The sequence below is a fragment of the Onychomys torridus genome, chromosome 5, assembly GCF_903995425.1.
Source record: "Onychomys torridus chromosome 5, mOncTor1.1, whole genome shotgun sequence".
In the NCBI taxonomy this organism is placed as follows: Eukaryota; Metazoa; Chordata; class Mammalia; order Rodentia; family Cricetidae; genus Onychomys; species Onychomys torridus.
Window position 1 is genome coordinate 13999096 of NC_050447.1, and position 24240 is coordinate 14023335.

The following is a 24240-nucleotide window of genomic DNA, read 5'->3' on the forward strand; positions in this document are numbered from 1 at the left end:
GCTGGAGTTACAGACTGTTGGGAGTTACCCCCATGTGGGTGCTGGGAGCTGAACTTCTTCGAAAGCAGTATGTGCTCTTAGCTACTTAGCCATCTCTCTAGCCCCCATTATCTCACTTTTTAAAGCAGGGTTGTGTAATAGAGTATTATTTTAAGATATGTTACTTTTGTTTATGTTGCATTTGTTTAACTCTGTAAAGTTGTGTTACTGTGCCTGTGTAAAACACCTGATGGTCTAATAAAGAACTGAACAGCCAATAGCAAGGCAGGAGAAAGGATAGGCAGGGCTAGCAGGTAGAATATATAGAAGGAGAAATCTGGGAGAGGGAGATTGAGGAGCCAGAGAAGGAGGAGGACCCCAGGGGTCAGCCACTCAGCTACATAGCAAGCATCGGAGTAAGAAATGAAGAAAGGTATACAGGGATAGAAAAGGAAAAGCCCAGAGGCTAAAGGTAGGCAGGGATAATCTAAGTTATGAAAAGCTAGCTAGAAACTAAGCCAACCTAAGGCTGGACATTCATAACTAAGAATAAGCCTCCATGAGTGATTTATTTGGAAGCTAGGTGGTGGGCCCCCCAAAACAGTAAAAACAACCAACAACAGGGTTGATTAAACTATCTTTGAAAGACTTAGTTGATTTTATAGCTGCCATGTATATCCTTCTCTCCATGCCAAAACAAGATCTAAATTCATGTAGACCTAAGTATGCTACCAGGGTGAGTGAAGGGTCAAAAGACAGCCGAGTGGAAACTTGCTCTAAAACCATGAGTTGAATAGCTTTTGGGGCAATCATATCCCCAAACCAAAAGGCTATTGCTGACTCCCTGAAGTCCTAGAATGACACCCTCAGCTCTAGGGCGGCTACTGTCCTAGCTGCTTTCTGTTACCATGACAAACTGTGGGAGACAAGCCCCCACACTTATTTGCCCCAGTAACTCTTGAGGATTGAGGGATAAGAGAATTAGTTAGAAATAGTAAAGAAGCAGAGAGAAAACACAGGATAGACTCAGGTGGGCCTGGATCCTTATCCAAATGGTCCCAGAGCTTTATTTCAAGGGTCTATTTATAACAATGCCAAAGGGTAGAGCAAAAGACCTCCCCCTTGCTAGTTAGACCCTTACAAACACCTGGTACCCAAGCCTGTGGTCCAATCAACCTCTTATGCAGTCCTGCTGGGTAAAGCCACTAGGAAACGTAGTGGGCTCCAACAAAACATGGTGACTAAAAGCACTTGGAGGGGAGGGGTTTATTTGGCTTCCACTTCCATGTCATAGTCCATCATCCAGGGAAGCCAGACAGGAACTCAAGGCAGGTGCTGAAGCAGAGACCACAGAGGAACACTGCTTACCGGTCTACTTTCTGTGGCTTGCACAGCTTGCTTGCTTATACAATCCAGGATTACCTGCCCAGGGGTGTCACCACTCACATCAAGCATTAATCAAGAAAGTGCCCCCACAGACCAGTTTGATAAAAGGCAGTTCTTCAATCGAGATTCTCTCTTTCCAGTTCGTCTCAAGATGACAAAAACTAACAACTGACTCCTTAACCACTTGACACACACTGTTAAGCCTTAATATTTTCTGTCTTTGTCCCCAAGATCTCATGTTTATGTTAATATCATAATATAAAACACAGACCAACTTTTAAAAGTCCCATGGTCTTTAAATTTTTCCAGTGATGTAAAAGTCCTAAGTCCTCTTTAAAACTCCAGGCTCTTAACTATGATTTCTTGTAAAATCCAAAGTAAGTTACATACTTACTTTAAAACAGAAGAACCAGAGTGTAGTTAATCAGATCAAACCAAAACAAACCCAACCATGGAAACAGCACAGTGCCTAACAGCCTGGACTCACTGTCTTCTGAGCTTCAAAAGGCTGGGGCAGTTCCACTTCTCAGAGTCAGTCATCACAGCATACACAGCTTGTGTCAAGAGTTCTGCTCCATACCGGTCACTGTCTTTGATGGTCATTGCATGGTCCTGGCATCTCCAGTATGCTAGGGTATCCACTGCAATGACAGCTGCATCTTCATCAATGGCATCTCTGATCACTTCAAGTGCCAAGCCTCAGTGGCTCTCTATAACCCATTCGGTCCTGAAGCTTTCATGCTGCCGAGAACAGTACCATGTGGGAGATTTGTACACATGACCAAGTTCACATGCCATCTTGGGATGAATCCATGACCCACTCTGGATCACACCTTCTCTGTGCTGACCCTGAAGAAACACTCCCCAGAAGATTTCACCTCACTTATTGTGGTCTCATTAATTTCAGCTTATTGTTCAGCCCCAGTTATGCAGCATCTTGTGTCGCAAGAAAGCAAGGGTTCCCGTTACAGAATACCACGTGAAAGGCCCTGCTAGAGCCTTTGCTTCCCTCTGAAACTTCACCAGCCAGCGCTCCGTTATCCTACATCTCTCAGTGTTTCTTTCAGGCTCCTGTAACAGCTCATTAAGCTTTGAGCAATAGCTTTTCCAGCCCAAAGTTCCAAATCCTTCCACAATCTTCCCCAAAAACATGGTCACCATGACCAAAAACAATTTGAGGGAGGAAGAGATTTATTTGGCTTATGTTTCCACATCACAGTCCATCATTGAAGGAAGCCAAGGCAAGAACTCAAAGAAGGCATCTGGAGGCAGGAAACGAAGCAGAGACCATGGAGGAATGCTGCTTACTGAATTGCCTTGTATGGCTTGCTCAAACATTTCAGGCCCATCTGTCCAGGGGTGGCATCACTCACAATCAAGAAAATGCCCACAGACCAGTCTGATCAAGGCAGTTCCTCAGTTGAGGTTCCTCTTCCCAGGCAACTCTAGTTTGTATCACCTTGACAGAAACTCTTCAGCACAGCCGCTCTACTGGATAAACCACCAGCAATTGATAGGGGTTACTACAGAGTGAGTGTGGCCCAGACAGGTTTAGTGAGTTATTCTAAAAAGACGTTTGAAGAGTCTTGTGCTCAGGAAACATAACATTGTTAGGATGCCTCAGTGATACACACATTCAATGTAGTTCTTTCCAAACTCCAATTTGCCTTGGTTTGGGATTTTGATTTTGAAACTGTTTACTATCTCACTCTGCAACTGAGGCTAGCCTCAGACTTATAATTCTCCTGCCTCAGTCCCCCAATTGCTGGGGTTATAAGCATGTACCACCATACCTGGTGCAATAGCCTATTTAAAAGAAATGAAAAAGATAGTGCTCAGATCACATAGACTTGAAAGAAGGATTAGCTAAGTCTTGGGGAAGAAGAAAAAAGTGGTTTTTCATCTTTGGGCTTGTGAGAGTGATGCTGCCATGCACGTGAAGTCCCCACATACAGTTCCTTAGATTTGCACTGTGTGTACGAATGGAATTGCGAGATGTACTGTACTTCACGTTGCAGTTTTTCTGACTTAGGCTTGCTGACTTCAAAGCTTGCCACACTGCTGTAGTAGTGGAGATAGTATGATACTGGCCTAGGAACAGAAGTACAGATGGATGGAATGGAGACACAAAGAATAAATGCTAATGAGATGTACTGTATTTTAGCAAGGGATCCAAGCCCATTCAATTAGGAGAGGACTCTGTTCAACAAGTGATGTTCAAACTTGATGTCCACATGCCACCAAAGAATAAAGTTTGACTTGGATGTTTAACACTGATGTTAACTAGAAATAGACCAAGCTCTAAGCTGAAAAACTAATGCTATAACCGTATTTTTTAAAGAACCCTGGTAGGACTTTTAATGATATTATAGTTGACACTGGGTTTGTGGACCTGACACCAGAAACAGGAAACAAAATGAACTGACCATCATCACAGTTAACATTTTGTGTATTGGACTGGGAAGGTGGCTTGGGAGTAAAGACGCTTGCTGCTACTCCTGCAACTGATTCCTGCAAGTTGTCCTCTGAGCCTCATGTATGCAGTATGGTAAACACACACACACACACACACACACACACACACACACACACACACACAAATAAATAAATAAATAAATAAATGGTACATGAAGTAGCTGCAATTTTTAGAAATTTGTATATAAAAATTACACAAAGTGAAAGAAGGGCTGGTGTGGCTCAGTGGGTAAAGGTTCTTGCTACCAAGCCTGACAACCTGAGTTCAACTCCTGACTCCTGCTAGCTGTCCGCTGACCTCCATACAGGCACCATGACATGCATTTATCTGCACATATCCACACATAAAAATAAATTTTTAAAATTAATAATGAAAGTGAACAAAGTCTACACAGTGGAAGAAAATACTTGTAAGCTATATATGATTAAGAATTAATACCCAGAGCATATAAAGAACAACAAAATAAATAATTCATAGAAACAACCCAATTAAAAATGCCAAGTATTTGAGTGGATATTCCTCTAAAGAAGTTGTGCAAATGGTCTATGAGCACATGAAAAGATGCATAATACCATAATTCACTGGGAAATGCACATCAGAACTACAGTGGGATCCACTTCATGCTTAGTAGGGTCATTGTGATAATTTTTAAAGGACATGTTAGTGTTGGCAGGAATGTGGAAAAATTAGGAAAACTCTGCATTTTTGTCAGATGGTGCAGCCACTTTGAAAAGAACATGGCAGTTCTTCAAAAAAATTAAAAATAGAACTAAAGTAATCCAGCAGTTCTGTTCCTGGGCACTGTATATACCTGAAAGGAAGAACACAGATACATATATTGTCATGTTCATAGCAGAATTATTTCCATAAGCTAAAAGGCAAAAACAGTCCAAGTGTCTATCATCAAGTGAATTGAGAAACAATATGATATGTAAATGTAATGGTTTTTGAAGTAGCAATGAAAATAATTTTATGGTTCCTCACCACACTATGAGAAACTGTTCTAAAAGATCACAGCATTAGGAAGGTTGAGAACCACTTGTTTAACAGGTTCACTTATGCTAAAGATGATGGGAAGTTTGGGTATAGATAATGATGATGTTGTATCATCACTGTGGGTGTATTTGATGTGTCCAGATTGTTCATTTGCTGGTTAAAATGGTAGGTACTGAGCTACACATTTTACTCTAATAAAAGCAGCTTCTAGCAAAAAGTGCAAAGGAACTTTCCTAATGTCTGTTTCCAAATGAACGAGCTGGACTTCTACGCCAGGTTGTCTGACCATGAAGCATCTTGAAGGTGGAGTGAAAAAGCAATTGTACCTCTGCTGAACATTTTGGAGAATTTTACCCAAAACCTTGGGTATTGGTCCTTGCCTTCCACATTGTTTGAGGCAAGGTCTCGTTCATTGTTCACTACTCTATGCACAATTCTCCTGTCTCTCCTCCCATTTCCTCAAAGGGATATGCAGGGCTACAGATGGTTACTTGGTGAGTCTGGCTTTTATGTGGGTTCTGCAGATTTGAACCCAGTTGTCAGGCTTGCACAGTGAGCACTTTACTCCCTGAGCCTTCTCCCCAACTGCAACCCTCTTTGGAGACAGGGCCTCACCATGTAGTCTTGGCTGGCCTGGAACTCACCATGTAGACTAGGCTGCCCTCAAGCTCCCAGAGGACTTGTTCCTGCCTCTACCTACTGAGTGTTGGAATCAGTGTGCTACCATGTCAACAATCCCCTAAATTTTTAAAACCCAAACTACATCCATTGTTCTCAGAAGTTAAAAAGTGCTTACTGTAGCCGGACTTCCTTAATAGGCCTTTCTTTGGACCACCAGCTCCCAATAATGACATGGACACCTCTTATTTATTATGATAGCATGGTCTTAGCTTAGGCTTGTTCCAAACTAGCTCTTAAAACTTAAATTAACCCATTTATATTCATCTACATACTGCCACATGGCTCATTGCCTCTGCTCAGTGTAAATGTGTCCCACTTCTTCCATGGCTGGCTGGCAAATTCCCATGGCTCAGATTCCTCTCCAAGTTCCTGTCTCTCTCGCAAGTCCCACCTGTCCTCTCCTGCCTAGCTGTTGGCCATTCAGCTCTTTATTAAACCAATCAGAAGGTGCTTTAGAGAGATACATCTTTACAGTGTACAAAAAGATTATCCCTCAGCAGTCTACCCAGAAAAATCTACCCCTCTTTGAGGAAAAAAATGTTTCCTGTACAGTAATTTAACAAATAAAGTCATTACTAGCATATAAATAGGTTGATGTGTTGAAGATGTAAACAACTTATTGGTTGAGAGAACCTGTAAGGTTTTTCACTCTGGTTCAGTAGAGAACCAAAAAACAAAACAAAAAACAATTTATTTGCAGTTGGGAGTTGGGAGTGCTGAAACCAGGAATAATTTTGTTAACAAAGCCTACTTCCTGGAGGGGCCACCTGTATCCCACAGACACAATTTATTTTTATTACTAACAATTTATGCAGCTTAACAGAATTGGAAGATAGATGGAAAGCTGTAGATAGCTTGAGGGTACACAGACCACAAACCCTTCTCTTTTTTGTTGTATTGTCTTTTTTTCCCCAGAGCTGAGGATCGAACCCAGGGCCTTGCACTTGCTAGGCAAACACTCTACCACTGAGCTAAATCCCCAACCCCCACAAACCCTTCTCTTATTTCTAAGTCTTTCCTGGTTTTACCTAGTGATAGTCAAAGGAGTGTGGAGGTATAGTATTACAAGAAATCCAGGGAGCCTGCTTAAAGGGTAAAGGAATTTATTGGGGAGGAAGACTCACTACAGCATGGGAGATTTATTGTAGGGACCTGGAAGGCTGAGATACAGTCCCATGCTATTCTTCCACCTGAGTCTGTCCCAGCATCCAAGCCCACAAAGGAGAGAAGAGGGATGCTTAAGTGCATCTCAGGTCTTAGGGATAGCCCCAGGGCCACGCCCCAGGGGCAGTGTAGCTGTAAATTTCTGGGGCTCCCCACCCCTATTCCAACCCTCATCCCTCCCCAACTCCCACCCCCACAGTCCAGACAAATCTCTTACCCACAGTCCCGAGTAAACAAACAGAGGCTTATATTATTTTACAAACTATATGGTCTATGGCAGACCTCTTGCTAGCTAGCTCTTATATCTTAAATTAACCCATTTCTATTAATCTGTGTTTTGCCATGTGTTCCATGGCTTTACCAGTGTGCTGGCATGTTGATCCTTGGGCGGCAGGCTGGTGTCTCTCCAGACTCTCCACCTTTCTATTTCCTGATTCTCTCCTTGGATTTCCTGCCTGCCTGTAGCTGCCTTACCATAGGCCAAAGCAGCTTATATATGAACCAATGGAAACAACATATATTCACAGTGTACAGAAAGATAGCCCCCAGCAGGGCAGGTACTTCAAGGTCATAGATAGAATAGATATACACTACTTGTTTTGTTTTTTTGGTTTTTAGAAACAGGGTTTCTCTGTAACAGCCAGCCCTGGCTGTCCTGGAACTCGTTTTGTAGACCAGGCTGCCCTCAAATTCACAGAGATCTCCTGCCTCTGCCTTCCAGAGTGCTGGGATTAAAGGCATGTGCCACCACCTGGCGCAGAGGTATGTTTTGATACCACTTGTTCTGGTTATTTTCAGTTAAAAAGGTCTTTTTAAAAAAATTATTAAGAGATTTCCTATTCATTTTACATATCAACCTCAGATTCCCCTGTCCTCTCTCCTCTCACCCCTCCCCCCACCCACCCCCAGTCCCATCTCCTCCAAAGCAAGGCCTCCCATGGGGAGTCAGCTAGCCTGGTGCATTCAGCTGAGGCAGGTCCAAGCCCCTCCTTCCTATACCAAGGCTGTGCTGTGTCTCACCATAGGCAGTAGGTTCCAAAAAGCTGACTCACTAGGCACTAGGAACAGGTCCCGATCCCACTGCTTGGGGGCCCCCTAAACAGTTCAAGCTAAACAACTGCCTCACTTATCCAGAGGGCCTAGTCCAGTACTATGGGGGCTCCTCAGCTCTTGGTTCACAGTTCATGGGTTTCCACTAGTTTGGCAAGTTGACTCTGTACTTTTTCCAATCATAGAATCCCTTCTCTTTCTTGTTGATTGGGCTCCTGGAGCTCCGCCTGGGACCTGGCCATGGATCTCTGCATCTGCTTCCATCAGTCACTGGATGAGTGTTCTGTCATGACAGTTAGGGTGTGCAGCCATCCAATCACCAGAATAGGTCAGCCCAGGCACCCTCTCGACCATTGCCAGTAGTCTATGGTGGAGTCGTCTTTGTGGATTCCTCCCTAGCGCTCTGCTGCTCCCTATTCCCATCGTGTCTTCATTTATAGACAGTCTTCTTTATAGAAAGACTTTTATATTGGGGGGTGTGGCTCAGTGGTGAAGCAATTGCCTAGCATTCATGGGGCATTAAGTTCAATTCCCAGCACAATAAGAAAAAAAATCTTTCCTGCAGTCTCCCGTCTTCTCTCTTGCTCAACTGGCATTCTGTCTGTGTTGCTCAGACTGGTTTCTGACTCATGGCTTGAAGTGGTTTTACTGCCTCAGCTTTGTAAGTAGGTAGAGTATAGATACACACTGCCGCATTCAGCTCAGATAGTCTAGTCTCTAGATTTGCTGCTCTTTGCCTTGACAAGGAACTCCTGGGCTACAGGTGTCTTTTCTAGACTGGACTGTGAAAATCAGTCTGGCTGGGAGTCCAGGCCTGATACATCTGTGATTGCTCTGGATTTGGGTGATATGTTTCATCTCCCAGGGTTTGTCTCCCTGGACACAAAATGGAGAATTGGACCAGCTCAGCCCAAATTTTAAGATTTTAAATATGCTTCTCTTGTGTGCTTCTTGAGTTCCCAGTTCTTCCTAAATTCCCTAACCTCAGGAGTGACCTAGATGTTATCAGAAAGTTGTCACCTAAGGACATCATGTTAGTATGACACAAACAGTAACATTTCTATGGAAATTGCCTTCGTCTATGGACTCTCTTATTAGCTGTAGTTAACTGTGTCCAGTACTCTTATACATTCTATTGTTTCAGCCCTCGCCTGCCCAACAGCCATTAGAATTCTGCTTTCTTTGGAAACAGATATACCTTTCATAATCTCTGGAAGGTTATGCCCAAAGACCGCAAAATGTAGCTTTTAAACTTATAGAACTGGGGCTGGGTAAGCAGTGTAGAGAATAAAAAAATGGTAACTAGGATTTTCTGCCCCAGCAAGGATGGAGTGCAGGTATAGGTATGCATCCTAGAGCTTGTCTTTAGGTGTGTTAAAAATAAACAAATTAATTTTTTTTAAAAAAACACAGCTTTTATCTTAAAGGGAATAAGAGATAGTTTATTCTAGAGCCATTATGAGTGACCATGAACACAGATTATGTTGCCCTAAATCCTATGTTCCAATGTAGAAGCAGTTTCATGGGGTTTTTATAGTTGTATAGAACAAAGGGAGTCATAATCAAGCCAACTTTAAAATCCACTGCGGTTACATCACAGGACAGATCCATCAAGTGGGGGTGTTGTCTTTCTAACTGTTGCTGCCTTTTAAGCCGCCGCTGGCTAATCAGCAACTGCAACTCTGCCACTACCAGCAGCAGTTCCCTGCAAAGGCTCTTTCAAAGCTACCAAGGGAATTTATCTAAATCTCACTCTCTCTAAAGAACTAAGATTCAAAAGTTGAGGTGTAATTCTGCCCCTCAGAGAGGCTGAATAGCAAGGCATTCACCTCCTCTCCCTGCTAGCATCTCCCAAAAAGCCCCCGACCTTCTCCCAGCCCCCACTGAAAAGCCCTTCTCTCCCTGGCTCCTCCCTACCACTTCCTGTGAGCTAGTTGCCGACTCAGCCTGCTGACTGTAGGTGAATATTATTTAATCAAACAAATGTAACATATATTTGCATCATTAAACAAACATTCAAGAACATAAGCAAAAGTAACACCTCTTAAAATAATATTCTACAACAGGGGAAACTTTTCTATAGGCCCAAGATGTTATCTGATGACATTCTTAGCTCTTGGATTGGTGGAAGCTAGTGTTTGCTGTTAACAGCTTCTACCGATTTTCTGGTGGTGGTGGTTTGTTTTTTGTTTTGTTTTATTGTTGCTGTTTTAATATCACAAGATGTTAGTTCAGACACGGAGTCGGGTGAGGAATGGCTGTTGCAGATACAAAAACTAGCTCAAGATAAAGTAATTAGCCTCTGAACCTACAAAATTCCCATCTTCACAGCACTGAAATTCTGATCAGCCCACAGATCTCTGCAGACACAGAAATGCCTTCCAGGAGGTTTTTGTTCATAGCCAGACACAGCTTCTTTTCAGGAATTTTGTTCACAGGTGTTGGACAATTCAGTGTGTAGCTCAGTGGTGAAGCAATTGCCTAGCATTCGTGGGTTTGATTCCCAGCCCCAAGACAGGCCACCTGCTTGGACAGATCACCTTAAGGAGGCACCATTGTAATGAAAGATTTCTTTGAAAGGCGATTCTCTGGGCATTTAGAGACCTGCTACACTTTCCTGAGGTTTTATACCTTATAATCTTTCTCTTTACCTCACCTATTTTTTTTTTTTAATGACAGAGTCTAATGTAATACAGGCTAGCCTCAGACTTAGTATGGTGGACAGACCACCAAAGTCTATTAAACCAAAAGCAAACTTAATTCCAGGAAAAAAAAAAACAAAAGAGGAGAAAAAAATCACTGTGGTGCGCAAAAGTTTATCAGCTACCTGAGACCACAGCTAGTGTTCGCGATTCTGAGGTTGTGGCAATGGAGGTGGATTCTGGCCCCCCTTTTATGGCCATGGGGAAGGCATCAGGCTCAGGGTGCATGCTAGGACTAACGTAGGAACTTCAGAAATGGGATGTATGCTAGAAGTCAAGGAGAAACGTCTATTAAAAGTTAAGTTTGGTCCAGGCAGGGTTTTGCCTATCAGGGGCAAGTGGGTTAAAAGTTAACCCCTGCCTGTTGACAGAGTAGCTGGCTGTAAACAGAGAGTCATTGTTAGAAGTTAACCTTTAGAGCTGATGACTGTCAGCTTTTATTTTTTTATGTTTACTATCTTATATTTCTATATTCCTGGACCCTTTATTCCCCTTGATTTATAACCAGAATCAAACTTTTGATTCTTCTAGGTCTAAATATGAGCCAGATTATAATCTTGAGTGGTTTATATAAGAATAATAATTTTTAAGTGTGGTGATATTTTATTTGTGTCCCCTAATAAAATGTATCTGAAGATCAGAGGGAAAAGCCAGCCACTATAGTAAACATAGAGTCAGTGGTAGCACACGCTTTTAATTCTGGCATTCTGGAGACAGAGAGTCTTCCGGTTCTCTGTGAGTTCAAGGCCACACTGGGAACAGAGCCAGATGTGGTGGCACATGCCTTAAATTCCAACACTAGTTAACCATAAAGGTTTGGAGGTCTGTACAGACAGATAGGAAGTGATGTAGCTGGACAGAGAGAACAAATGAATAGCAGAACAAAAAAGGCACACAGGGTGGGTATACAGGAAGTAGGTCTCTTTGGAAGCTGGGGTGTCAGTGAGGTGAGGTTGGCTTGTGGCTTTTCCTATTCCTCTTATCTCTCAGGTTTTAACCCCAATATATGGCTCCATATTTTTTTATTTAATAAGTCCGTTTAGCTATTCATCTACATTTAAGCCATATAATAAATGGTTTTGTATAAAGAAAGTTAAGCATCTTACTGTAGAATCATCTTATTGTAGAAACATTAATGAATCTATCAATTGATAACTCTAGGCCCATTCTCCTGGGCATATCAATGGGCATTTTAGTTAGCCATCCCTCTCTGCACCCCCCACCCACCATGCCAGGGAGTTTTCCTTTGACTTGGCCTTTTTAGCCTGCTTTGGGAGCAGAGATGATGTATTCTCCTTTATAGCTGTTTTAAGCTGAAACAGGATGTAGATGATCAGGGCCCAGGAAAGCTAAAAGGCTAATCAAAGGAAAGGAGTGAATTTGGGCAATGGTGCATTTATCAGAAGCCTCTGATTTGACTCATCTGGAGACAAGGAGCATTCATATCAGCTGGGTTGGTCCATATCAGCTTTTAGCATATCCATGACTCACAAGATGAAGTCAGCAGCTGATGCCTGGATGTGTCAGACAGTCAAGTGGAAATCTGCTAAAACAGATATAGACTAGAGACAGAAATTAAAATTTAGGAATTTAAGGAAAAATAATTGGAACTTTTAAAAGCATGTACATTTTTCTTCTGTCCTGAGAGCCAGGTACTATTGGATGTCTTTGGCCTGATGAGAAGCATCTTTAAGTTTACATTTAATCATTGATCAGGCATATAAGCAGCTACTATTGAGAACAGTCATTTCAAATTATATTTGAAACCTGTTTGTCCCTTACTATGAAGTAAGGCCAACCCGCGTGTTTGTTTGTTTTGTTGTTGTTGTTGTTGTTGTTGTTGTTGTTTTAATAAAGAGACCTCGTAGCTTTAGGAAAAGCAAGGCTTGATTTATATATATAAAATGAGTTAACAAACTGGCTATAGCCTTGTGGAAGAAACTGGTTGTCTGATGCTGCTAAGCTGGCAAAGTTATAATTAACCTAGCTGTCAATTACTGTCAGAGATCTGAGAAGGATAAATTATACCTGAGTGCAGACCAAGCAGCTTCCGAAGCTATAAAAAATGACAGAGACTAGTCTGTACTCAGTTAGCCATACCCAGGTCTCCATGGCGTTGGAGGCAGAAGTATCAGAACAGCATCAATCTTTGGCTGCCAGGCCCATAAGGGGAAAGTTTTTTCCATGGAAGAGGGCCATTAGGAAGACTGAGCTCACTTTGTCTAGGCAAAAGGGTTGCAATCAGTTCTCCAGTGTCCTGCTGCTTGTCCACAGTTTGGCCCGGGTCCTCGTGGCAGGTGTTGCATCAGGGCATCTCACCCTGTGGTCAGCATTGCCATAATCCAGGTGGAGACATCATGGCACCCTGTGATATTCTTTGGAGACCTTGGGCCATTGCTAGAATCTGGGAATCTCTGTCTGATATAATAAGCTTTTTAATCAACATTTTAAATGTCATATTCTGCAGATCTCTGAAGTATTTGAGTGATGTTCAGGTATATCTGAATAGACAAATTTGTTTCTACCCTGAAAACACATGCAAGGGACTAAGTAAAGCTTATCCCTGTAATTAATTACATCAGTCCCATAGCCTTATAAATTTAAATATTTTAAAAACTTCCTTTTTAAAAAGGTTAAAATCTCTCAAATGTCTTCCTGCAATATCTCCCTCTTTTACTTTAAGAGGGGAAAAAACATGATGTACTCGTAATCTGTATAAGGCAAGACTGGCGGGGGATGCTCCCAGGACCACCACCTCTCTGCCCAGGTGCCCACAGCTTTCCTTGCTGTGCTCATTCAAACTTTGGAGCTCCTGCACCCAGTCACGGGCCTCGCTGCACTCCGGACCACCAGCCTAGCCCATCCAGCACACGGGCCTCCATACCATCACCAGTCTGGACTTATGACTGTGGCTGCCCCACTCCTGCATGGCCGAATACATCCTGCCATGCTCCTCTTCCCTGAGCTTCAGCCCACGGAGAAGCTGCTGGCCCCAGAGAGCAGCTATGACAATGCAGGGCTTAGTCTGCCAAGCCCCTTCTGTCCCCAGAGCCTGCTGCATCTGGGAGAAGTGGCCACCCGAGGTGCTTCTCCTTAGGCAAGAGACTGTGGTATCTGCAGGGAGCAGGGGGTCTGCTCCTTCACTGCAGGCTGCTCACACAGACTGGAGCACAGACTGCCTTGGGGAGCCTTGACTCCTGAGATGGAGAAGGGCAGAGAAGGCTGATAAGAACTACTGTCTTGCTACTGGAATCTTGGAAATGGGAGAACACTTGAAAGGGGCCCAGGGTAAACATTAATTTATTGACAATCACCACACAGAGATTGACAACAGGCAACAGGAAAAACAGAATAGATGAGACATTCAGAAGGAAGAACACTGTGTGCAGGGAGCTTGGGGTCCCAACCAGTCCCAACGCAGTGCCAAACGGCCAGAAGAGCGGTTGAAGCATCCTTCATCCCCTCCAGCTCAGTGGTCTTTGGTGCATCCACCTACTCTTATTTAGCTCCAGTTTTGTCTAGACACCAGGTACAGAAAACTTACCTTTTGACCGAAATCAGTAGAATAAAATTTGTCAGAGACTGGGGTGCCCCCCCCCCCCGAAACCCAGTATTGTGAGAAATCCTGGTTTTCGGCACCAAAATGTTGGGTCTGGGCTCACATAATAATGGGGACAGACCACCAAAGTCTATTAAACCAAACGCAAACTTTATTACAGAAAAAAACAAACAAACAAACAAAACAAAACAAAAAAACAAAGGGGAAAAAAATCACCACGGGGCACAAAAGCTTATCAGTTAGCTGAGACTACAGCCAGTGTTCAGGATTCTTTTTTTTTTTTTTTTTAGCTGAGGACCGAACCCAGGGCCTTGCGCTTGCTAGGCAAGCACTCTACCGCTGAGCTAAATCCCCAGCACATTGTTCAGGATTCTTAGGCTGTGGCAATAGAAGCAGATTCTGGCCCCCTTTTTATAGTAAGGGGAAAGACATCAAGCACGGGATGCACTCTCGGAGTTACATAGAAACGTCTATTAAAAGTTAAGTTTGGTCCAGACAGGGTTTTGGCTATCAGGGGCAAGTGGGTTAAAAGTTAACCCCTGCCTGTTGACAAAGGAGCTGACTGTAAACAGAGTCATTGTTAGAAGTTAACCTTTCGAGCTGATAACTGTCAGCTTTTATTTTTTTACAATTTTGTATTTCTATATTCCTGGTCCCTTCAAGTATGAATCCTTGAATTTTGGCTACCTCTGCCTTTGCCCCCTGTGCTGGGATTACAGGCATGTGTCACTACTTTTTCTTTTTAATGTGCTAGGATCAAAGCCAGGGGCACATGCATGATAAACAAGCACCCTACCAACTAAGTTACATTGTCAGCCTCTTCCTCAGTTTCTAGAACCTTCTTTGCCCTTCTCATGACTTCTCAATAGCTCTGGGACCTGCTTTCATCAAAATCATATTCAGTGATGGAAAAGGTGGAAGGGACACCTGCAAGTCTCTCAGTAGCTGACAGCTGCTCAAGGAAAAACTCACCTCTCTTGCTGAGGGGTCTGTAGCTAGAGATAGCTCAAGAGTGTGCCTGGTCTCTGAGAAATTCACCCACCTCCAACTCTGCCTTGCATCTGTAGCTCCCAGCATCCATAATGGAGCACACTGTGGGGTGTGCTTCCCTGTTACCTTAGTGCATGCAGTTCAGTACCTTGATTTTCCTCTGACCATCTTGGCTGTATTACCTACCAGAAGGGCTTGAAGATTCTCTGAAGATAGTAAGTCAGTTTTTAAAAACTTCAACTTCCTTTTGTGTGAGGGCCCACAGAGGCTCCCTAGTAAGTCCTTACTCAAGGCCAGAAAATCTGAGCTTGCTTTACCCAGCAGGGTTGCATAATGGGATAATTTGGCCACAGGTGTGTTTACCAGGTATTTTGAAAGAGTCTACTTGGCTGCACATTGTGCTTTGATCTTGAAAGGGGGAGGTCTTTTGCCTCTCCCCTTGGCAGTGTATAAAAAGCCCATTAGACTAAATCTCTAGGCGGCTGGGTATTGACCCAGGGCCCTCCTGAAGCTTTCCTGTGGTCTCCCTCTCTCTCTCTGTCTAGGTCTATATTTCTATCTAATACTTCCTCATTCTTCTCTCCTCTCCCCAAGAACCCTTTGACAGGTTGGAGCTAGACTCTGAAACTGTTGGTTTCAAACCAACTGAAGCAGGGAGGAAAAAGTTGTGGGACGGGATTGACCTAGCTTTTCTGCTACTCACGTTGTTTTTTTTAAACATCTTTTATTTGTTGACAGTTTCATATGTGTATACAATGTATCTTGACCATATCCTCCCCAACTCTCCTCTCTAACCCTCTAGAGCATCCTCCAACACATCCTCTTCCTGTTTTCACATCCTCTTCTTTACCCCATGGAGTCTAATCAGTACTGCCTGCTGGACCGATGACCAGTCTCTTGGGCTTGATCTTGTGAGGGTAACCATGGCTGCAGTGTGTTCAAGAGTGCCGTGGCCATGTCATATCCACAGGACAGCATTTCACAGCACTTCTCCCTTCCTCTGACTCTTACACTCTTTCCACTTCCATTACCTAGTGTTCCCTGAGTCTTGAGTAGAAGAGATTAATACATATGTTCAGTTTAGGGCTGAGCATGCAACAATCACTATGCTCAGCACTTTGACCAGTCTTGAGTTTCTGTATTAACTGCTACCCATTGCAAAAGAAGCTCCTCTGGCCAAGGTTGAGAAAAGCCCGGATCTGTGAATGTAAAAATAAGTTTGACAATATGTCCATTTAATAAAACAACAGTGGTAGGTTACCTATTAGGCCTATCACTGCCCAAGCCATGGACTTCTGATTAGGTTTACGGTATCAGGCATAAATTCCTTCCTGTGAAGCAGGCCTCAAATCCAGTCAGAAAGTCCCTGGTCACCCCATAACTTCTGTGCCACTATTGCGCTGACAAACAATTCTCCTGGTAGCCTTAGTTGGGCTCTCTATTACTCTGATAAAAACCATGACCTAAAGCGATTTAGGGAAGAAAGGGTTAATTCACTTCCACTTTCATATCACAGTCCATCATCAAAGGACATCCTGGCAGGATCTCAAGGTAGGAATCCAGAGGCAGGAACTGAAGCAGAGGCCATGGAAGAACACTTCTTACTGGCTTGCTCCTGTGGTTTGCTCATCCTGTTTTCTTATACAACTCAGGACCACCTGCGCAAAGATGGTACTGTTGCAATGGGATGAACCCTCCCACATCAGTCATTAATCAAGAAAAATCCCCACAGGCTTGCCTATAAGCCAATCTGGTGAGAGTATTTTCTCAATTGATGTACCCTCTTCCCTAATGACTCTCGCTTGCATCCCATTGGCAAAGTATTAACCAGGCCAGTATTGCAGCTTTCAGAGTTCACCATTAGATAATATTATTGGTGACTTTTCTCCCCCAGCAGCCTGCCTAGCATCTACTGGCACTATGTAAACTAGCTAACAGGGAGGAAGTTTTCAGATTAGTTCCAGCTTGATTTTTCTGTCTTAGAACAAAAATACATCATATCATCTAGTTATGGTGGGCAACCATGAGCAATAACAATAGCCTGTGTTGTTTGGAGGGGGGGGGGGGAATCTCTAAGTCTTCCCTAACAGTTAACTCAAAGGGAGGTATCCCACATCTGGCTGACACTGCAATTTTGATTTTAGTAGCCCATGTCTTCTGGCGTCCTCTGCATTGTCCATCTATGTAGTGCATCTGTCTTCAAACTCCTTTTTATAATTATATTTTTAATTTGCTTACAAAGTAGTTCTTTCCATAAAGATTTCTCATAAATCCTTAGTGTTGACTAGCTTCCCAACTCTCCTCCCCCATATCTGCTTAAACCTTTAACCCCCCAGTCTTCCCTCTGTTACTTCCACAGCACATGTGTGTGCTGTCTCTTTATCCCTTAAGGCCTCTTCCCTTCCTATCTCATGGACCTTTTCTTTTCTTTTTTAAAGCTTCCTGACCTTTATGAATCAGTCAGATATAAAAGTTTGAAGCTAGGATCCACATAAGATCCTCTGTGTGTGTGTGTGTGTGTGTGTGTGTGTGTGTATACATACATATGAATATATAAATATATAAATACATCCTGAGTCCTTTTAGTGTTGTTCGTGTGTGTGTGTGTGTGTGTGTGTGTATACATACATATGAATATATAAATATATAAATACATCCTGAGTCCTTTTAGTGTTGTTCGTGTGTGTGTGTGTGTGTGTGTGTGTGTGTGTGTGTGTGTGTGTTTAACTGACTTCTTGGGATTGGGTAACCTATCAAGGGACTCATTTTTAGAGAAGACTGATTCTTCTTCTCTGAGACATTAATTGCTTATAGCTCTTCATCTAGGGGTGGGGCCTTGGGAGACAGCACCCATCCATGTTGGCATGCTAACTGGTGATGTTGTGCAGGTCTTGTTTAGGCACCCATACTTTTGAGATTTCATAGGTGCAACTGCCCTGTCTCATATAGAAGACACTCTTCACTGAAGACACCCTGGTCTTCTGGCTCCTACAATCTTTCTATTCCCTCCTCTTCAATGTTCCCCTTAGCCTTAGGTATACAGGTTGTATTATAAATGTATCTACTAGTCGGGCACCCCATAGTCAGATGGTCTCTACATTTTGACCAATTGTGGATTTTTGTAATAGTCTCCATCTGCTGCAAAAAGAAGCTTCAGCTGGAGAGATGGCTCAGAGGTTAAGAGCACTGACTGCTCTTCCAGAGGTTCTGAGTTCAATTCCCAGCAACCACATGGTGGCTCACAACCATCTGTAATGAGATCTGGTGCCCTCTTCTGGTCTACAGGTATACATGCAGACAGAACACTGTATACATAATAAATAAATAAATCTTTAAAAAAAAGAAGCAGCAGCTTCTTTGATGAGGGTGAGAGCTACACTCTTTTAGGCATATAAGAATAAATATTTAGAATGCAGTTAGAAATTGAACTGGTTCAAAAAAGTAGGAGTAGTAGGTTCTCCTCCAGGGTCCTGACCTTACCAGCCACAGGTAGTCAGCTAGGTCTACAGTAATGTTGAGCAGGTCTTTAGTCTAGTCAGCTGCTGGTTGCTGCCAAGATATAAGTGCTACTATTGCATCCTTAGGAGTATCTTTCCAGGTTAGCAGTTCTGTGGCCGAGTATTTTGTTGAGTTGTTTGTTTAGTTTCTTGAGATCTTTGTATGTTCTAGACACTAATCTTTTGTCAAATACAAAGCTGAAAAAGATTTTCTTCCACCCAGTAAGCTGTCTCTTCTCTTGATTATTAGTTTCCTTTGCTGTACAAAAGCTCTGGAATTTTTAAGATCCTATTTGTTGATTGTTGGATGTACTTCCAGAGCGATCAGTCCTATTCAGAAAGTCCTTACCTTAAGCCAGTGTCTTGAAATGTACTTCCTACTTTGTCCTGTAGCAGTTTCAGTTTCAAGTCTTATGCTGAAGCCCTTAATCCACTTAGAGTTGATTTTGTGCAGGGTGAGAGATAAGGATTTGGTTTCATCCTTCTACATATGTATCCAGTTTCCCAGCATCATTTATTGAAGATGCTAGCTTTTTGGCCTTTTTGTCAAAAACCAGGTGGCTATAGCTTAATGACCTTACATCTTAGGCCTCAATCTACTCATTAATCTATATGTCTCTTTTTGTGACAGAACTGTGTTTTTTAAAAATTTATTTTCCTGTGTTTGTTTTGTGTGTATATATGTGGGTACACATATGCTATGAGGCATGTGTAGAAGTCAGAGGACAACTTATAGGGTTTGGTTCTCCCCTTCCACTATGTAGGTCCTGAATGTAGGGACTGAAGTGGCAGATGAGCTATCTCACCTGACTAGCCATGCTTTATTATAATTACAACTCTGTAATTCAACTTGAAATGAGGTATGGTGTTAACTCCAGCAGTCTTCTTGCTCAGGATTACTTTGGCTATTCTCTGTGGTTGGTTCTATATTAATTTTAAGATTGTTTTTCCTATTCTGTGAAGAATGGCATTATAATTTTGTTGGAGATTGCATTGAATTTGTATGTTGCTTTGATAGTATGGTCATTTTCACAATATTATTTGACAGGTCTCACTATATAGCTCTGACTGTCCTGGAACTCATTCTGTAGACAGGCTGACCTTAAACCCATAGAGATCCACCTGCCTCTTCCTTGCCAATGCTGGAATTAAAGGCATGCGCCACTATGTCCAGTTCTCTTCAATTTCTTTCAACTGTGTTTTAAAGTTTTTACTGTAGAGGTCTTTCACATACTTTGTTAGGTTTATTCCAAGGTATTTTTTAAGACTGTTGTTAAATGGGATTGTTTTTCTGTTTTCTTTTCAGTTTGTTTGCCATTGGTGTGTCTGAAGGCTAATTATTTTTGTGTGTTTATTTTGTATCTGGCCACTCTGCTCTAGGTGTCTATCAGTTTGAAGAGTTCTTCTAGTAGAGTCTTTGGAGCATGGGGTCTTATATACAGAATACATAGAATCATATCACCTACAAATAGAAAGGCACTTTTGACTTCTTCTTTGCCCATTTGTATCTGTTTATTCTTCTCTTGTCTTACTGCTGTAGCTAAGACTTCCAGTACTATATTGTATGAGAGTGGGGAACATGGATAACCTCCTTTGTTCTTGGTTTTAGAGGAACTACTTTGTGTTTTCCCCAATTCCATGTGATGTTGGCTGTAGGTTTGTCATATATGTTTCTTCTATTCTGAGTTTTTTCAGATTTTTTTTTTCGAGATAGGGTTTTTCTGTATAGCTTTAGAGTCTGTCATGGATCTCACTTTGTAGACCAGACTGGCCTCAAATGATCCACCTGTTTCTGTCTCCTGAGTGCTAGGATTAAAGGCGTGCTTTACTACCAACCGGCTTGAGTTTTTTCAGAATTTTTAACATGAAGGGATGTCTAATTTTCTGCATCTATTGAGACAGCCATGTTTGACCTTATATAATTTATAACATTTATTGATTACATGTATTGAAACATCCCAGCATATAGTTAAAGTTAAATCCAACTTGATCATGGTGAATGATCTTTTTTAAAAAATATATTTATTTATTAAATTTTTTTTTCATTTTACATACCAACCCCAGTTCCTCCTCCCTCCCCTTCTCCCGCCTCCTCACCTCCCTCCCACTCTACCCCCATCCACTCCTTAGAGTGGGTAAGGCCTCCCATGGTAGTCAACAAAGTCTGGCATACCAAGTTGAAGGAGAGCCTAGCCCCTCCCCATTATATCAAGGCTGAGCAAGGTAATGAATGATCTTTTTGATGTGTTCTTGAATTCAGTTTGCAAGTATTTTGTTGAAAAGGTTTGCATCTAAGTGCATCAGAGAAATTTCCCTTTTTTTTTTCTTTTTTATCTATCTTTAGTATCAGGGTAATATTAGCTTTATAAAAGGAATTGGGTGATATTCCTTTCTTTGCTATTTTATTGACTAGTTTTAGACATGTTATTGTTAGTTCTTCTTTCAAGGTCTGGGAAAGTCCACCTATGACTCCATTGGGGCCTGGACTTTTTTCAGTGTAGAGAGATTTAATTACTACTTCAGTCTCACTGCTTGCTACAGATTTGTTTAAATTGTTCATCTCAACTTGGCTTAGTTTTTATAGGTCATATGCATCTAGAAATTCAAAATCTCATTGCTTAGAGATTTTTCCATTCTAGTAGAATATATGCTTTCAAAGTAAGACCAAATGATTTTTGAATTCCACTGGTATTTCAAATAATGGCTCCCTTTTCATCCCTAATTGTATTAATGTGGGTCTGCTCTCTCTCTCTTTTGGTTTGTTTGGCTAAGGGTTTGTCAATATTTCCAAAGAATCAGTTTTTGTTCCATTGATTCTTTGTACTTTTGTTCATTTCCATATCATTAGTTTGGGCCCTGATCTTAATGATTTCTTTCTATTGACTGATTTGGGGGTTATCCTGTTGTTCTCCCAGGGCCCTAAGGTGGATCATTCATTATGTTATTTATGTGTAATCTCTCTGATTTCTTAATGTAGAGCTGTAAACCTCTTTTCCTAGGGCTGCTTTTGTTGTATCTCATAGGCTTTGGAATGTTGTGTTTTCATTGTCATTTGATTCTAAGATTTTGTTTTGTTTTGTTATGTTCTTGATTTCTTTAGGGACCTGCTCATCATTCAGTAGGGTAGTAATCTGCAGGAGTTTGTGTTCTGGGGTTTCTCCTGCTGTAGAATTGTAGTCTTATTCCATTGTCATGAATATGAGGAATAATTTCAATTTCCCTGTCTTTGTTGAAAGTTGCTTTGTGTCCTAAAACATGATTTATTTTAGAGAAAGTTCCATGGGCTTCTGAGTGTATATCCTGCAGTGCTTCCATAGAATGTTCTAGAATGGCTGTTAAGTACACTTGATCTATAATTGTTTAATTCATGTATTTATTTTTAATTTTAAAAATGTATATTACTTAATGTGTATGAGTGTTTCGCCAGCATATATAGTGTAAACAATATGTGTGCCTGGTGCCCATAGAGGCCAGAAAAAGGTGTCAGATCTCCTGAAACTGGAGTTATTATACAGGGTTATGAGCTATTATGTGGTTGCTGGGATCAAACCTGGGTCCTTTGGAAGAGCAGCCAGTTTTCTTAACTGCTGAGCTATCTCTCCTGTCCCTCTATTTATTTTTTGTTGGGAGGACTTGTCAGTTCATGAGAATGAGGTACTAAAGTCACCCACTATTTTTGTGCAAGGTTTAATCTGTGGCTTTATGTCTACTATAATTGTTCCTTGAAATTGAGTCCACCTGTTTGGGGGCATACGTTTAGAATCATAATGCTCCTATAATCAGTATTGAGTGGCTATCTTTTCTTCCTAGTTTGGATTTGAAGACTGTCTCGTCACATATGAGACAGTGGCACACCTGCTTGTTCCCTAGGTCCATTCACTTGGAATACTTTTGTCCAGTCTTTCACCCTGGGGTAGTATCTATCTTCTATGGTTAGATATGTTCTTGGAGGCAGCAAAGAGATGGTTCCTGCCTTTTGAGCCATTCCACTGGCCTGTCTTTGATTGGGGAATTAACACCATTAAAACTTCTATTATGTATTGATTTCTGTTATTTTGTAGATTTTTGTAGTATTTGGGTTTTTATTCCTTTTATTTCCTTCCTTAACTATTATTCTAGCATGGCTTGTTGTTTCCTGTGACCTTGTAGGTGGATTTTTTTCTCTCTTTCTTCAGTCCAAATGATCCCTTTAGGTAACTTCTGTACAGATGGTGTAATGCTCATACATTCCTTTAGCCTATTTTTATCATGGAAAGTTTTTATTTTTCCTTCAATTATAACAGATAGAATTGATAGGTATAGTAGTCTGGGTTGGTAGTTATTTTCTTTCAGAACTTGAAATACATCTGTCTAGGCTCTTGTGGCTTTCAAAGTTTTAGCTAATTAATCTGCTGCTGCTATTCTGATGGACCTGCCTCTGTGTGGCTTGGTGTTTCTTGCTTGCTTCTTTCTGTATACTTTTTGTTTTATATATTTAGTGTTTCAATTGTAATATGAAAGAAGGGATTCTTTTCTGATCTTAACTGTTTGCTGTCCTAAATGCCTCCTGTGTCTGGATTGGCATTTCTTCCAAACTCTGAGAAATTTTGTTGTGGTGATTGTTTGTTTGTTTGGACAGAAAGAGTCTCACTGTATAGTCCTGGCTGACTTAGAACTTGCTATGTAGACCAGAATGGCCTGAGTCTTACAGAGATCCACCTGCCTCTGCCTCCCAAGTGCTGGGATTAAGGATATATACCACCATGCCTGACCTGTTATGATTTTTTAAGATTTTCTGTGTCCCTAGAATTATATTCATCTTCTATAATATACAAGAACATAACAAAATTATATTCTGTTCTAAATCTTTGTCTATTATCCATAGATTCAGTCTTTTCTGCATGCCATGTATATTTGGAATTCCTGCTGGCACCTTGTTATTGTTTTATCTTTGTCCTTGTTGGATGGTTCCAGTTTCTCTACCTTGTATTCTGTCCATTCCTTGATCCAGTCTATTGGTGATACTTTCCACAGAAACTTTTATTTGACTAACTGGTTTTTCTTCATTTCCATCTGTCACACGGTCTGTCTTCAGTTCTTTGTACAACTCCTCTTTCCTGGCTGTGCCACCTTCCTTGTCTCATTCAGCTGTTTGGCTCTCAAACAGGTACTTATTTTCTTCTTTTATTTTATTGAACAGCCTTATAATTAGTATGGTCATTCTTTTGAGGTCGTTAGCTGGCATTTCATCTAACTCACTCTCACCATTACTATTGGATTGGTAATTTTTGGAGTTGGCTTGAGTTTTCATGTTATGTTATTGCCTAGGGATGTACACATATGGAGTTGTTTATTTGCTTGTTTTATTTTTATCAGCTATATTCTTTCAGTTGACATATTTACAGTGTTCATGAGGGACTTTAATGTGGTGGAATAGAGTGTTTGGTTCAGAAAATGGTTCCTTACTCCAAGAGCTCAGGGTACCTGGTGGAACCTCTTTATTGTTCCCTAAGTGGAATAGTAACTGTGAGGTCAACCCCAGCTGTTTAATACTCCCACTCTGTATATGTAATGGTGCAAACCAGTTAGTGACAGCAGCTCATATGACCTCAGTCGATGCTAGAAGATGAAGAGCCCAGGACAGTATGGAGTGTACTCAGATATTAGACTAGGAGTGGGAGGAGGTGTAAGGATCAGGAGAGGGTGGGTAAAGATGGAGGTTAAGTATTACATTTAAAAGAGAGACGTGGATAAAGTAGCTAGGGAGAGAAAGTTGGGATA

General features: G+C 41.6%; 1 protein-coding gene across 2 annotated transcripts in view; it reads left to right on the forward strand.

The window, feature by feature from the left end:
* Lonp2 (lon peptidase 2, peroxisomal) overlaps positions 1-24240 on the forward strand; it is a 117518-nt gene that overhangs the window by 76373 nt on the left and 16905 nt on the right. The window lies entirely within an intron of this gene.